Here is a 16,109-nt window from a genome sequence, read left to right as displayed (position 1 = left end):
TGAACTTGCTATTATATTTCAACCAGTTGGTTATTAAACAGATGGTCTTGGAGCCTTTAGAAAAATAAGTGGTGACCGCTAAGCACCTAGGTTGGGTCATTGGGAACAAGTAAAACCAGCATTAAAAGCAAGAATTTATTAGTGTCAAGCACAGTGACAGCACTATAAACTCAACTTTGCCCTTTTTTAGCATTTTAAGTCAAATACCTGGCTTGATACATATAATACACATTTATCAAACAGGTGTATGACCCAGAATTTGCAGGATAGCCAAAACCAATAAATAGAGAAAATAGTTTTTAAACCTGGTTCAAAAAAACTAGCAAAATTAATAGGGATAAATGTAAAGTAATTCACTGAGATCTGAAAAGTGCAAGAATGAACACATATGATAACAGCAGCTCATAATTAAAGAAGACCTTGATGGATTAGTGGGTCTTAATATTATTTAAATCAGTGATGTAACATGATTGCCAACAAGGTTAATTAATTCATTATTGGGATTCACTAAGAGAAATATGGTGTCCAAAACAATTGAAGTAAATTCCAAATTATCAGAGGCTCCACCAGAGAGAGAACTCTATGAGAGACTAAATCTGTGAGGTTTTTCTCTTCTTTAGAGAGAGAACTTATTAAATCATCACAGTGTAGGCAGAAGCAAGAAACCTGCCTCAGTAGGCATGGTGGCTTTGGAATTCCTGAGAGGGACCTTTCTTATCATGGTAGAATTGAGTACTTCAGAAGTGGTGTCAGACTTTAAGGTGGCCCTTATGATCCTCACCTCCCAGAATTCATAACTTTATATAGTCCCTTTTCCCTTGAATGTAGGTAGAACCTGTGACTTGCCTCTAACTGACTGTTGTGGTTGTTTACTTGCTCAGTCATTTCTGACTCTTTTGTGACCCCATGGACTGTAGACAGCTAGGCTCCTCTATCCATGGGATTCTCCAGCCAAGAATACTGGAGTAGGTTGCCATTTCCTTCTCCAGGGGATCTTCCCAATCCAGGGATCAAAACCGCATCTTCTGCATTGGCAGGAGGACTCTTTACTGCCAAGCCCACCTGGGAAGCCCTCTAACTGACAGAACACGGCAAAGATGATGGGAGGTAACTTCTGCGATTTTATTTGGTTATACAAAATTCCACCTTGCTAGCAGAATCGCTCTCTTTCTTCATTGCTGACTTTAGAGAAGCAAGCTAACATGTTGTTAGGGGCACCAGTGGAGAGGGCCACATGACAAGGAACTGTGGGAAGACTTTAAGAGCTAAGGGCAGCCCACAGCTGACTGCCAGCAAGAACTTAAACTTTCAGTTTACAACCAAAAGGGAACACATTCTGCCAACAAATTGAGTGAGCTTGGAAGTAGATCCATTGCCAGTTGAGCCTCCGAATAAGAACTGAGCTCTAACCAGCACCTTGACCACAGACTGGTAGAGGACCCAGCTAAGCAATGCTCAGATCCTAATCCACATTAACTGCATGTTATTTAAGCTGCTATGTTTGTAGTAATTTGTTACTCAGGAATAGATACCTAATACAGAAGGGAAGATACATAGGGAGGAGCCCTCACTGACCTCTGAGGGAAAAAAGTCACTTCTGGGGAAATGGGTGGCATTTTAGGAAGGAAAGAGATTGGATCTGTGTTTGTGAAGTAACAAATGCTTGATCACTGACCTGTCTGTACCTGACCCAATCACTGTGGTCACAGAAGGTGGCCCTGTGATTGATCAGGCATGTGACCACCTGAACATGGAGCCTCAGGGGCAAGTAGTAGACCCTGTGGGTGCCCATTGCCTCATCTACCTCTAGTTCATTGGTAGCTGAAGAAGAGTTTCCAGTATGGTAACAGTTTTTTCACCTCAAGTTCCTGAGCCTGTCTGCTTTTTTTTTTCTTCCCCTGAGGACTTACCTAGCCTTCTTGTAGAGCAACCCAGAAGTGCTAGAGATATCACATCATCTAGGACAATCCCCAAGTGGTGAATGATAAAATAGTCTTGAAAATGGAGGCCACGTGCTAGGATGGAGGAGCAGAGAGAGTAAAGGGACTTCAATCTCTGACATCAGTGCACCTGCCATATCAGGTCTAGACGGTTTATGTTTACCATTCTTTTATGTGGAAAAAACATATTTATTGTGTTTAAGACACTATTATATTGCTTTTATGTTGTATTCAACCAAACCTAATCCTAGCTGATACACATAAAATCAGAAAACGAGTTGAAAGGCTTACTCAAAGTTATCAAGGAGGAAGACAGTTAATTATTATGAGTAATATGTAATACTTGCACAATGCAAGTATAGTTCCATAGTACAAATAATTATTATTTGCAGGAATGCATGCACAGATATAACCATCATTTAATAACACAAGTGTTTAAGACTACAGTAGACCTCAACAACAGAAAACTCAGAATGGGAAACTCTTAAGGACTGAAGGTTTTTGTGCCACCCTCAGTTCATACATTGGATCCCTGCCACCCACTCAACGTGATGGTATTAGGAGTGGAGCCCTTAAAAGATAATTACGTTGAGATGAGTTTCTAAGGGTGAAGTCCTCATGATGGGATTAGTGCCTTTGTCAGAAGAGACCAGAGAGCTGGTTCTCTCCCTCACTACCATGGAAAAATACAGCAAGAAGGCAGCCATCAGCAAGCCAGGATGGGGCTCTTACAGGAACTGAATCTGCCAGCACATTTATCTTAGACTTCCCACCCTCTAGAACTGTGAGAAAATAAATGTCTGCTGTTTAAGCCACTCAGTCTATGGTATTTCATTATACATAGCAGCCTGAGTCCTAAGACAAAAATACATTTCTAGTCTGAGTATCCAAGACTCATAGATATTACATAGTTTGAAGGAAATGTAATTAAGCACCTATTTTAATTCCCTCATTTTAAAAATAGAGAAACAAAAGTTGTCCCCTATGGTCAATCTGTCACCAAGTTATGAAAATCTTTCTTTGAAATATGACAGATTAATCTCCTCTTCTGTATATCTACTCATAACGTATCGAAACAGTTTTCACTGCTTCACTCGTGAGCTTCAATTGCCTTCTCACCAGATCTCCCTGTCTATAGTCTCCCCTTCCTTCAGTTAATTCTATACAGCTCTACTGTGAGAATAATACTCACAAAACCCTGCATTTGCCCAGTGGCTACACTTTCAGAGCACCTCTACTGGTCTCCAATGGTCTAATCAATCAACTACAGCCAGTCATATGTTTTTCTAGTTCTAAATTTCACCCTTTCGTGTTTATGCCCAGAGAAAGCATTTACATCACTCTTTACTACCTCCATGGGCTCATTCATCAGTCTTAATAAGGGACCTATTAGATTTAGTTGGGCTTCCCCCATGGCTCAGTGGTAAAGAATCTGCCAGTAATGCAGGACACGCAGGAGATTCAAGTTCGATCTCTGGGTGGGAAGGATCCTCTGGAGTAGGAAATGACAACCCATTCTAGTATTCTTTCCTGGAGAATCCCATGGACAGAAGAGCCTGCAGGGCTACAGTCCACGGGGTCCCAAAGAGTTGGACACAACTGAGCACACACACATGCACACAAACAGCAATTTCAATCTGATGATTAATCAGAACATGAAAATAGCCTTGTTATGTAATTTTGACAGTTAAATGGTACTTGTTAAAATGAGATTTTTCCTGTAATATTACATTTTATAACATCAACAATAGCACATCTTTTAATGTTATTTAATACAACATCTGTGAAAAGGTATTCCATGGACTGATGTTAATGGGTCTTATATTTAAAAAGTTTCCTTAGTCAAACAAGTTTTAAAAAGTTAAACAGATATCTCAGTGTCTTTTACATATTAATATGTATTTTGACTCTCCAAAAAAAAAATATGTTATGCAATGTTTCCCAAGCTACTTCAAACCATGGCTTTTTGCAGAGCAGAGCTTCTGAGGAACAAATGTGGGGATGCACCAATTGATAGATTGCATAGAACCCTTACAATAAAGTGAGAGGAGTTCTCAACTTGAAGTCATTCTACCTGGGTTAGTGTTCCACATTCCTTGCTTACTTTCTTACTTACTGTATAATCCCAAACAGTTTGATTAACTTTTCTTAGTCTCATTCTCCTCACCTATGAGAAAGGAAGCATAGCAGCTTATTTCCACAGTAGCCACTATCGAGTCCTTCCTTCCCTATATGTGTGCCAAGTTGCCTCAGTTGTGCCCGATTCTTTGTGACCCCATGGACTGTAGCCCACCAGGCTCCTCCGTCCATGGGATTCTCCAGGCAAGAATACTGAAGTGGGTTGCCCTCCTCCAGGGGATCTTCCCAACCCAGAGATCAAACCTGCATCTCTTACGTCTCCTGCATTGGCAAGTGGGTTCTTCACCACTGGCGCCACCTGGGAAGCCCACCTTTCCATATGCACCAGCTATTCTCCCATGAAGAAGAATAACCTATTCCTTCATATCTTGGAATCTGGGCTGATTCCGTGACTCACTTTTGGCTAATAGAATATGGTGAAAAGTACACCAGGTGACTTCCAAGAAGCCTTGCTACTTCCACCTGGTCTCTTGGAACACTCACTCTGACTGGCACCAACTATTGTGTAAGAAGTCTGATTAACCTGAGATCACTAAGCTAGCCATGGGGAGAGGCTGCATGGAGAGAAAGAGACACACACACACACACACAGAGATATCTAGACAAAGCCAGCTGTTCCAGCTATCCAAGAACAAGCACCAGGCTTGTAAATGATGAAGTAATCTTAGGCATTCCGGCTCCAACAAATGCCATGTGGAAAAGAATCAAGGAACCCAACCAGTGACTAGAGCCATGTTCACAGATTTATGGCCCCAGAAGAGCCATGACAGTCTTCCCCAGCCTTCCAGTCCACTCTAGCTAAGACTTTATTGTGGAACATAAATGAATCAGCCCCACTGTGCCCTGTCTGAATTCCTGACTCCCAAATTTGCCAAACAAATACAATTGTTGTTTTGCAACACTAAGAGTTTATAGAGTAATTTGTTATACAGCAATAGGTAAGATAAAGTAAGATACAGTAAGATAAAAGTATCAAATTTAGCTTGATACTTGGTATAAAATTGGTGCTCATTAATCTTAGTTTCTTTACTTTTTTTCCTCCCAAAGGGCTTCTATCATGAGACATACATGCCCAAGATTGCCTCACTTCTAATGTAGATCCTAATGCTGAAGGAAAACAAAGGTGATGACAAGAAAAAAGTCAGGACTCCAAATATCTGCTGCTGTTGCTGCTGCTAAGTCGCTTCAGTCATGTCCGACTCTGTGCGACCCCAGAGACGGCAGCCCACCAGGCTCCCCCGTCCCTGGGATTCTCCAGGCAAGAACACTGGAGTGGGTTGCCATTTCCTTCTCCAACGCGTGAAAGTGAAAAGTGAAAGTGAAGTTGCACAGTCGTGTCCGACTCTTAGCGACCCCATGGACTGCAGCCTACCAGGCTCCTCTGTCCATGGGATTTTCCAGGCAAGAGTACTGGAGTGGGTTGCCATTCCTTCTCCAAATATCTGAAACACTGCAAATGTGTGTATTTAAGGGTTCAACATCCAGGTGAAGGAAGGTCTATTTTAAGATTAACCAACACGCAGTCATTCTAAACAAGGACTATAAATTGCCCTCCTCTACTTTCTGTATATTTGTGATGATTTTTAAAATATGTTTGCAAATTTTTGGACTCCCACCCATTCAGAGATTGTGTCTATGTCCCTTCCACTTGAAAATGGGTGGGATATTGTGACTGATTTGACCCAGAGCATGACAGAAGTGTCTTCCTATGACAGAATTTAATGTTATGGGACTTTCAAGGCTAGGTCATAGCAGTCAATTAGGCTTCTACCTTATGAGCTGGAATATTTGCTCTTGAAGCTTTCAGCAACCATTAGGCAGTGTGAGTTACTAAGAAGCTCAAACTAGCAAATGTAGTGGGACTACATGGAAACTCCCAGAGACTCTGAAGGATGCGAGATCTCTAAGCAGTCAGCACCCAGCTATTCCTTGGTTTACTTATTATCTGACTGGAGTTACATGAGAGGTCCAGCGCCAGAACCACCCAAAGTAGTTCTTCCCTAAATTCCTGGTGCACAGAAACCATAAGAAATAATAAAGTACCTGTTTTTTAAGCCACTAACTTTTGTGGTGATGTGGGGTAATAGCTAATCAAAACTATATTTGCTCAAGTATATTAGTAACATGTTAGACTGTGTTAAGAGTATGATCACCAGGTCCTTCCCAATTTTTTCTGTGTGTGATTCTATTAAATTGAGTACTTTTTGAATTTTATTATTTTTTTTTATTTTATTTTATTTTTAAACTTTACATAATTGTATTAGTTTTGCCAAATATCAAAATGAATCTGCCACAGGTATACATGTGTTGAATTTTATTTTTAATTGGAGGATAATTGCTTTACAATGTTGTATTTGTCTCTGCTGTATAAGAACATGAATAAGATATAAGTATACATATATCCCCTCCCTCTTGAACTTACCTCCCACCCCAATCTCCATCCCATCCTTCTAGGGCACCACCAAGCATCAGGTTGAGCTCCCTGTGTTATACAACAACTTCTAAATTGGATACTTAAAAAAATTATTCAAATATCTGTGAACTTGAATGATAAATTTACCCACGAGCAAAATACCTCTATTGTTATGCTATGCTATGCTAAGTCACTTCAGTCGTGTCCAACTCTGTGCAACCCCATAGACGGCAGCCCACCATGCTCCCCCGTCCCTGGGATTCTCCAGGCAAGAACACTGGAGTGGGTTGCCATTTCCTTCTCCAATGCATGAAAGTGAAAAGTGAAAGTGAAGTCGCTCAGTCGTGTCCGACTCTTAGCGACCCCATGGATTGCAGCCTAACAGGCTCCTCCGTCCATGGGATTTTCCAAGCAAGAGAACTGGAGTGGGGTGCCATTGCCTTCTCCGATTGTTAAGCTAACTACAATTGTAAAAACAGTTCCTACTTATGAAATAAAAAGTTAAAGTGAATATTTTCTATTTCAGTTTTCAAACACTCAGTCATTAATATATTTTCTTATGGGTGCATCCTTTCCCTGGGTATTAAGACTTTTAGCAGAGCAGAGTATGTGAAAACAAGAAAAAACATTTTTTGAAAGTGGTGCTACTCATACTACTGTTCTTTGATTCTTATCCAGGAAAACATGAATTAAAATGCTATTTTTTTAACCCCTTTTTGTGCCATCTATTATCAGTACTCTGTTTGGCTAGTGAGAAGTGAATATCTTGAAGTGGAAGCAATTTCAAAGGAAGTTGGTCAAACACTTAAAGGCCAGCATAACATAGGTCCACCTCTCATAGTATTACACGGAAGCTTGCATAGTTTATTGCACTAATCACTGGTTATTTTTCCATGAGCCCCAAATCCACAGCCTTTCAAAAGTCCATTTTTAGAGAGCACACACACAACACAGTTTTATAGGTTATTCCTATAAACATGCAAAGAAAAACTGTACTAATAACCAACTCTAGGGGGAAATTCCCCAACACTTTTTATTAGACCAGCATAAGCTTTATATCAAAACCTGACTCTGACAGTATGAAAAAGGAGATTTATAGAGCTATCTTACTGATTAATATAGGTTGTTGCTCAGTCACTAAGTCACGTCTGACTCTTTGTGACCCCATGAACTGCGGCACACCAGGCTCCTTTGTCTCCACTATCTCCAAGAGTTAGCTCAAATGTCCATTGAATTGGTGATGGTATCTAACCATCTCATCCTCTGCCACCCCTTTCTCCTTTTCCTTTCAATCTTTCCCAGCATCAGGATCTTTTCCAGTGAGTTGGCTCTTCACATCTGGTGGCCAAAGTATTGGAGCTTCAGCTTCAGCTTCAGCATTAGTCCTTCCAATATATATTCAAGGTTGATTTCCTTTAGGATTGACTGGTTTGAATTCCTTGTGGTCCAAGGGACTCTCAAGAGTCTTCTCCAGCACCACAATTTGAAAACATCAATTCAAAGGAATCTCCATACTGTTCTCCACACCCTCTCCAGCATTTATTGTTTGTAGACTTTTTGATTCTGGCCATTCTGACCAGTGTGAGTCTGACCATTGTGGTTTTGATTTACATTTCTCTGATAACAAGTGATGTTGAGCATCTTTTCATGTGTTTGTTAGCTATCTCTACGTCTTCTTTGGAGAAATGTCTGTTTGGGTCTTATGCTCACTTTTTGATTGGCTTGTGTTTTTTTTTTTTTTTTCCTGGTATTGAGCTGCATGAGCTGCCTGTATACCATACGACCCAACAATCCCACTACTGAGCATATACCCTGAGGAAACCAGAAATGAAAATGACACATGTATCCCAATGTTCATTTCAGCACTATTTACAATAGTTAGGACAGGGAAGCAACCTAGATGTCCATCGACAGATAAATGGATAAGAAGTTGTGGTACATATACACAATGGAATATTACTCAGCTATAAAAAGGAATGTATTTGAGTCAGTTCTAGTGAGGCAAATGAACCTAGAGTCTATTATACAGAGTGAAGTAAGTCAGAAAGAGAAAGGAAAGCATCAAGTATTAATGCATATATATGGAATCTAGAAAGATGATACCAACAATCCTACATGCAAGACAGCAAAGGAGACACAGACATAATGAACAGACTTTTGGACACAGTGGGAGAAAGAGAGGGTGGGATGATTTGAGAGAATATCCCTGAAACATATATATTATCATATACAAAATATATAGCCAGTGGGAGTTTGAAGTATGAAGAAGGGAAATCAAAGCCAGTGCTCTGTAACAAACTAGAGGAATGGCCTAGGGACGGAGTTGGGAAGGGGTATTCAGGGTGGGGGACACATGTATGCCTATGATCAATTCATGTTGATGTATAGCAAAAACTATCACAATACTGTAAAGTAATTATCCTACAATTAAAATAAATATTTTTTTTTAAAAAGGAAGCATTAGTTCTTCATCACTCAGCCTTTTTTATGGTCCAACTCTCACATCTGTACTCAACTACTGGAAAAACCATAGCTTTGACTAGATGGACCTTTGTTGGCAAAGTGATGTCTCTGTTTTTTAATACACTGTCTAGGTTTGTCATAGCTTTCCTTCCAAGGAGCAAGCGTCTTTTAATTTCATGGCTGCAGTCATTGTTGGCAGTGATTTTGGAGCCCAAGAAAATAAACTCTGTCACTGCTTCCACTTTTTCCCCTTCTATTTGCCATGAAGTGATGGGACTGGATGCCATGATCTTAGTTTTTTGAATGTTGAGTTTCAAGCCAGCTTTTTCACTCTCCTCTTTCACCCTCATCAAGAGGCTCTTTAGTTCTGCCATTAGAGTAGTATCATCTGCATATCAGTAGAGGAAAACAATAAAATGGGAAAGACTAGAGATCTCTTCAAGAAAATTGGAGATATCAAGAGAACATTTCATGCAAAGATAGGCATGATAAAGGACAGAAATGATTAATATAGAGGCAAAATCCCAAATAAAACATTATCAAATAGAACATTGTAGTGTGTAATAAAGATAATGTATCATGACCAAACTGGGTTATCCCAGCAATGCAAGATTGGATTAAATAAAAATCTAATAAATTTTTCACATTAACATATTAAATAAAACATTTTATAATCATCTGAATATATGCAAAAAGTTCAGCAAAATTAAAAACACTCCTGATTTTAAAATTATTAAACTAAGAAAATAAAGGAACCCCAATAATCCAAAGGACATCTAAAAAATTTTGAGCAAAATTCATACTTAATGTAAGAATGTCGAATGCATATCCTTAAAGAGCAAGTACAACACAAGGACCTCTGCCATCAGCACTTCTATGTTTAAAATTGTCATAATGAGCACAGTAAGGAAAGATATTAAAGATATAAGAACTCCAAAAGAAGAAACAGAAAACTGTTATTTCTCAAAGCTGAGATTATTATCTGTATGGAAAACCTAATTTATTAGAATTTATAGACAAATTAGGGAGATGCAGAAAGAAAAATCAGTATTCAACAACAAACTGTTCTATACAGTAATTTTTAATGGATACATAATGTAAAAGATATAAATTGTCATATCAAAACATAAAATGAGGGCAGTAAGGCAGTAAAATGGTAGAGTTTTTGTATGTTGAGTTGTTAAATTGTTATCACCTTGAAATATATTGTTATATTTACTGGACGTTTTGTATAAGCCATGTGGGAACCAAAAAGAAAAAGACTCTTTGTGACCCCACGGACTGTAGTTTACCAGGCTCCTCCTTCCATGGGATTTTCCAGGCAAGAGTACTGGAGTGGGTTGCCATTTCCTGCTCCAGAGGATCTTCCCAACACAGGGATCAAGCCCAGGTGTCCCACATTGTAGGCAGACACTTTTACCATCTGAGCCACCAAGGAAGTCAAACATACAGTAGATACACAAAAGATAGAGAGAAATCAAAGCATATCATCACAGAAAAATCATCAGTTCACAAAGGCAGACATGAAGAGAGAAAGAAGATGATAAGAGAATTACAAAGCCACCAGAAAATAATGAATAAAATGGCATCACTAAGTCCTTATTTATCAATAAATTACTTTAAATAAAAATAGATTACATTTTCCAAACAAAAGGCAGAATGACTGAATGGGGAAAAAAAATAAGACCGAACTTTATACTGCCTATAAGAGAATCACTTCAACTTTAAGGACACACATATGCTGAAATTAAAGACATAGAAAAGGATATTCCATACAAACAGAAACCATAGTGAAGCAGGAGTAGCTATAATTATATCAGACAGAAAAGATTTTCTCAAAAACTCTAATGAGAGACAAAGAAGATCATTATATAATGATAAAGTTATCAATTCACCAAGAAGATACAACAATTATATATATATACATATATATGCACCCAATATAGAGGCACCTAAATATACTAAGCAAATATCAACACATCTGAAGAGAGAATTTGACAGTAATGCAATAGCTGTTGTTCAGTCACTAAGTCGTGTTTGACTCATTGTGACCCCATAGACTGCAGCATGCCACGCTCCTCTGTCCTTCACTATCTCACAGAGTTTGCTTAAACTCATGCCCATTGAGTCGGTGATGCTATCCAACTATCTCATCCTCTTTCATAGCAATACCCTACTTTCAACAATGAATGGTTCATCCAGAGAGAAAATCAATACAGAAACACTGAACTTGAACTATACTTGGGCTAAAGATCTAACAGACATATACAAAACCTTTCAACCAATAACATCAGAATACACATTCTTCTCAAGAGCATATGAAACATTCTCCATCATAGGTCATATGTTATATCATAAAACAAAGTCTTAGCAAATTTAAGAAGATTGAAATAATACCAAGTATTTTTTCTGACCATAATGGTATGAAACTAGAAATCAGTAACAGGAGGAAAATGAGAATTCCCAAAGATGTGAACATTAAACAACATACTCTTGAACAACCAATGAATCAAAGAAGGAATCAAAATGGAAATTTTAAAAATATTTTGAAACAAATAAACATGGAAACAGAACATACCAAAACTTGTGAGATGTAGTAAAAAGCAGTTCTAAGAGGGAATTTTATAGTGATAAACACGTATTAACATAGGTGAAAAAATAACTACACACATCAAAAAACTAGGAAAAGAGCAAACTAAGCCCAAAGTGAACCAAAAGAAGGAAATAATAAAGATAATAGCAGAAATAAACACTAGAAAATGAACTTTAAAAGATTAACAAGACTAAGCTGTTTTTAAAAAGATAAACAAAATTGACAAACCTTTTAGTTGGACTAAGTAAAAAAGAGAGAGGACTCATGCATAAAATCATAAATGAAAGAGGAGACATTGTTGAATAAACGTAGATATCTATAATTAACCTAATCACATGCTTTTAGGTCATTAATTTGTTGTTACAAATTTGTATTGCTGCTAAGCTGCTAAGTCACTTCAGTCGTGTCCGACTCTGTGCGGCCCCATAGATGGCAGCCCACCAGACTCCCCTGTCCCTGGGATTTTCCAGGCAAGAACACTGGAGTGGGTTACAAATTTGTATTAGATTAAAAATTATTTTAGAAATGGAAGTAGAAGCAATATAGCAAGAAGTCACCTCCTGTCAAGTCAGCTGGAATCACTGGTTGGGTTCAAGACTGAGGAAAGGGCAATTATCTCTGTGAAAAGAAATCTTAATCTCTCATTCCTTATCGATCCCCTAGACTATCCCCTGAAACAGTTACTCAAGCCCAGTCCTAATACCCACATCTCTTGCTACCAAACTTAGACAAACCCATACCAGAATCCCAAACTAAAAATTCCATTTGAGAACAACTTATTCTGATAAATCTGCAACTTTTACAACCCTGTAATTCTCACTGCTGACCATTCTCCTTATCAATAATAACACTTTTATTTTCACCATCAGGCCAAGTTTGCTTAAAGTTTCTGCCTTGTAGATTTCCTCATTCAAGCACTTCTATTAATTCTGACACTGTTAAATTTTTAGCTAATTCTTGAAGCTTTCTCTTCCTGAAATCATGTACCTATAGTTTTTCTCCTATTTCTATGTAGAAGGTGTATCATCTTCTACAGGTCCATTAACAGAGTTTCTTAAGACTCAGTTTGTCTAAGGCCCCCTTCCCCTCTCTTTCTCTAACACTTCCTGTGAGGCAAAGTCATTCACAAACACAGCTGATTATTAAAATGATGTAACACCATCTGAAACCTCTCCTCTGAGATTCAGACCAGAATATCCAAAGTCCTCCTTAACATCTTCCCTTTCAAGTTTCAAAGATACCTTAAATTCAACAGGTCCAAGTCTGACCTTATGCTTTCTCTCAAATATCGGACTCTTTTAGTGTTCCTTACTTTAGCCAGTGTATGCATGTGTGCTAACTCGCTTCAGCCATGTCCAACTCTTTGTGACCCTGTGGACTATAGCCTGCCATGGCTCCTCTGTCCATGTGATTCTCCAAGCAAGAATACTGGAGTTGCCATTACCTCCTACAGGGGATCTTCCTGACCCAGGGATCAAACGTGCATGTCAGTAACTCCACCAAACTGAACATGATAGAAATTCAGGAATCTTCTTTGGTACCTACATCTCTCTTACTCTTTATAGCCAATCCATCAACAAGCCCTTTCAAGATTCTCTTCTATACCCATATACTTCCATCCATCCCCTCTGCTACCACCTTAGTCTTAAGCTACACTCATTTCCTGCCTAGACTATTAAATATTCTCTTGAAAGATCTCCTTGAACCCAGTCTGTCAACCTCCAATCCATTCAGCACAATCCATACACAGTAATCACAAAATGACAGTTAGGGTATGCAGTGTCTCTCCAAATAATCTTCATTGGCTACTCATTTTTCTGAGTGTAAGGATATACAACTGAAAATGACAAGATTTCTAAGGATGATCTGACACTTCATGCTTCCAGCCACTCTCCCCCTCACTCCTTGTAGTTTAGCCACACTAACCTTACTTCTGTGCCTTGAATGTGCCTTAATATCTTTGACACAGGGCCTGTTCACAGCTCTATCTGAACATTGTTTAGAATATTGTTTTCTTCTTTTGCATACTTCAGAGAAAGGAGATCAAACCAGTCAATCCTAAAGAAAATCAACCCTAAATATCCATTGGAAGGACTGATGCTGAAGCTGAAGCTGAAGATCCGATACTGCAGCCACCTGATGTGAAAAGCTGACTCATTGGAAAAGATACTAATGCTAGGAAATATTGAGGACAGGAGGAGAAGGGGGTGACAGAGGATGAGATGGTTGGATGGGATCACCGACTCAATGGACATGAGTTTGAGCAAACTCAGGGAGATGGTGAAGGACAGGGAAGCCTGGTGTGCTGCAGTCCATGGGGTTGCAAAGAGTTGGACACAACTGAGTGGCTGAACAACATACTTCAGAAGTCAGGTCAAATTTTACTTCCTGAGGGAGGGCAGGTAGAAATGTGTTTCTAGCCCATGTCAGAGTACAGGGCAAAAGAGGGTTCCAGGGCAGAAAAACAAGGTATTTGTAGGACCTTGCTTATCAGCTCTTCTCTACATCTGTTTTGTATGTTGGCAGCTCTATAGGTCTACTTCTCAAATGCACCTGCGTGTCCTCATATCCCCACAGGTCATAGTTGCATATTTGAGAAACAGAGGTCTGTGGTCTACATCATGGCCAAACTCTGGTTGACAACTGACTCGATTTTGAGCTATAAAGGGGGAAAAATATCTATCCCTTTATTTTCCCCATTGATCCTGCAATCAAGGAGTTGTGTTTCTTATAGGCACTAAGGAGTGGAAACAAAGGAGTTTCCATTTTCAGCCCTCGTGGACACAGACCTTCAAATGTTCAAGGTTGGTTCTAAATTTAGAATTACTAAAGTTGGAGTGTTCGCTTAGTCTTACAAATACATTATTCTTCTGAGTCTAATATTTGGAGTCTACATATTTTTTCCCATTCAAAAAATGCTACAGACTATTACTGGCCTACAGCTTGGGAATTCTAATAGTAACTTAAAAAAATTCCTAAATCATTCTGACTTTGACTCTCTTCACTCAAAGCTATGACAGATGTATTTTACTTTAGTAAAGCTTAATTACCATTTCCCGCATGCTATTTTGTCTTCCATGTCTCCTGGTTTCTCCCCAGAATTTAGTATTGAAACTGCAATTTATGTGAACACATTTTGCTAATTATGCTCCAATTTAGATGAATTACATGAGCCACATTGCTAAGTTGTGAGTACACAACCAGGTGTTCCTAAACTGCTCAAAACAGGAAAATAAAATTGTAACAATCTTCTCCAGAAATGGGAGAATGGGGCAAACTCCTTAGATGTGATTAAATATTACATTTCAGTTGTTTTCTTTTCCTCCAGCTTTATTGAGATATAATTGAGCATATTACACAAGTTTAATGTGTATAATGTAGTGATTTTATACAATGTATATATTGCAAATGATAACCACAATAAGATTACTTAACACAACCATCACCTCACAAAGTCACAACTTTTGTGTATAAGAGAACTTTTAAAATTTATTTGATTAGCCACTTCCAGATATACTATTTAATAATATGGTGGTTTAGTTGCTAAAACATGTCCAACTCTTGCGACTCTATTGACTGTAGCCCACCAGGCTCCCCTAGCCATGGGATTCTCCAGGCAAGAATACTGGAGTAGGCTGCCATTTCCTCTCCAGGGTATCTTCCTGATCCAGGGATCGAACCTGCTTCTTTTGCATCTCCTGCATTGGCAGGCAGATTCTTTGCCACCAGAGAAGCCACTTCCAAATGTACCATTTAATAATATAATATTATTATAGTCATTCTGTCCATTGTATTTCTAGAAATTAATCACCTTATAAGTAGAAGTTGGAGGAGGAAATGGCAACCCACTCCAATATTCTTGCCTGGAGAATCCCAGGAACAGAGGAGCCTAGTGGGCTGCCGTCTATGGGGTCACACAGAGTCGGACACAACTGAAGTGACTTAGCAGCAGCAGCAGCATCAACTAGAAGTTTGGACCATTGACCATCTCGACCAATTATTCCCACCCTCAACTGCTTGCTTCTAGCAATCATCAATCTCTTCTCTGTTTCTATGAGTTCAACCCTTTTAGATTCCACGTATATATGCGATCAGGAAGTATTTGCCTTTCTTTGTCTGATTTACTTCACTTGTCATAATGCCCTTAAGTTTCATCCATGTTGCTACAAATGACAGAATTTTTTTATAGCTGAATATTCCATTGTGTACACATAATATTATGTATATAATTTATCCATTTATCCACTGATGGACATTTAAGTTGTTTCCATGTCTTAGCTATTGCAAATAATGCTGCAGTGAACATTGAATGCAGATATCTCTTCAATATAGTGATTTCACTTCCTTTGGATATATACTCAGGAGTGAAATTATTGGATTATATGATAGTTCTATTTTTAATTGCTACTTTTCATAGTGACGGTAACCAACTTATATTGTCAACAGTAGTGCAAAAAGTTTTCTTTTACATCTCACAAGCACTTATTATCACTTGTCTTTTATAACAGCCATTCTAACTAGTGTGAGATGATATCTCATTGTGTTTCTCATTTGCATTTCC

The sequence above is a fragment of the Bos grunniens genome, chromosome X, assembly GCF_055505025.1.
Source record: "Bos grunniens cultivar Pamir isolate PY7600 chromosome X, Bosgru_T2T1.0, whole genome shotgun sequence".
Taxonomy (NCBI): domain Eukaryota; kingdom Metazoa; phylum Chordata; class Mammalia; order Artiodactyla; family Bovidae; genus Bos; species Bos grunniens.
This window is presented reverse-complemented; position numbering follows the sequence as displayed.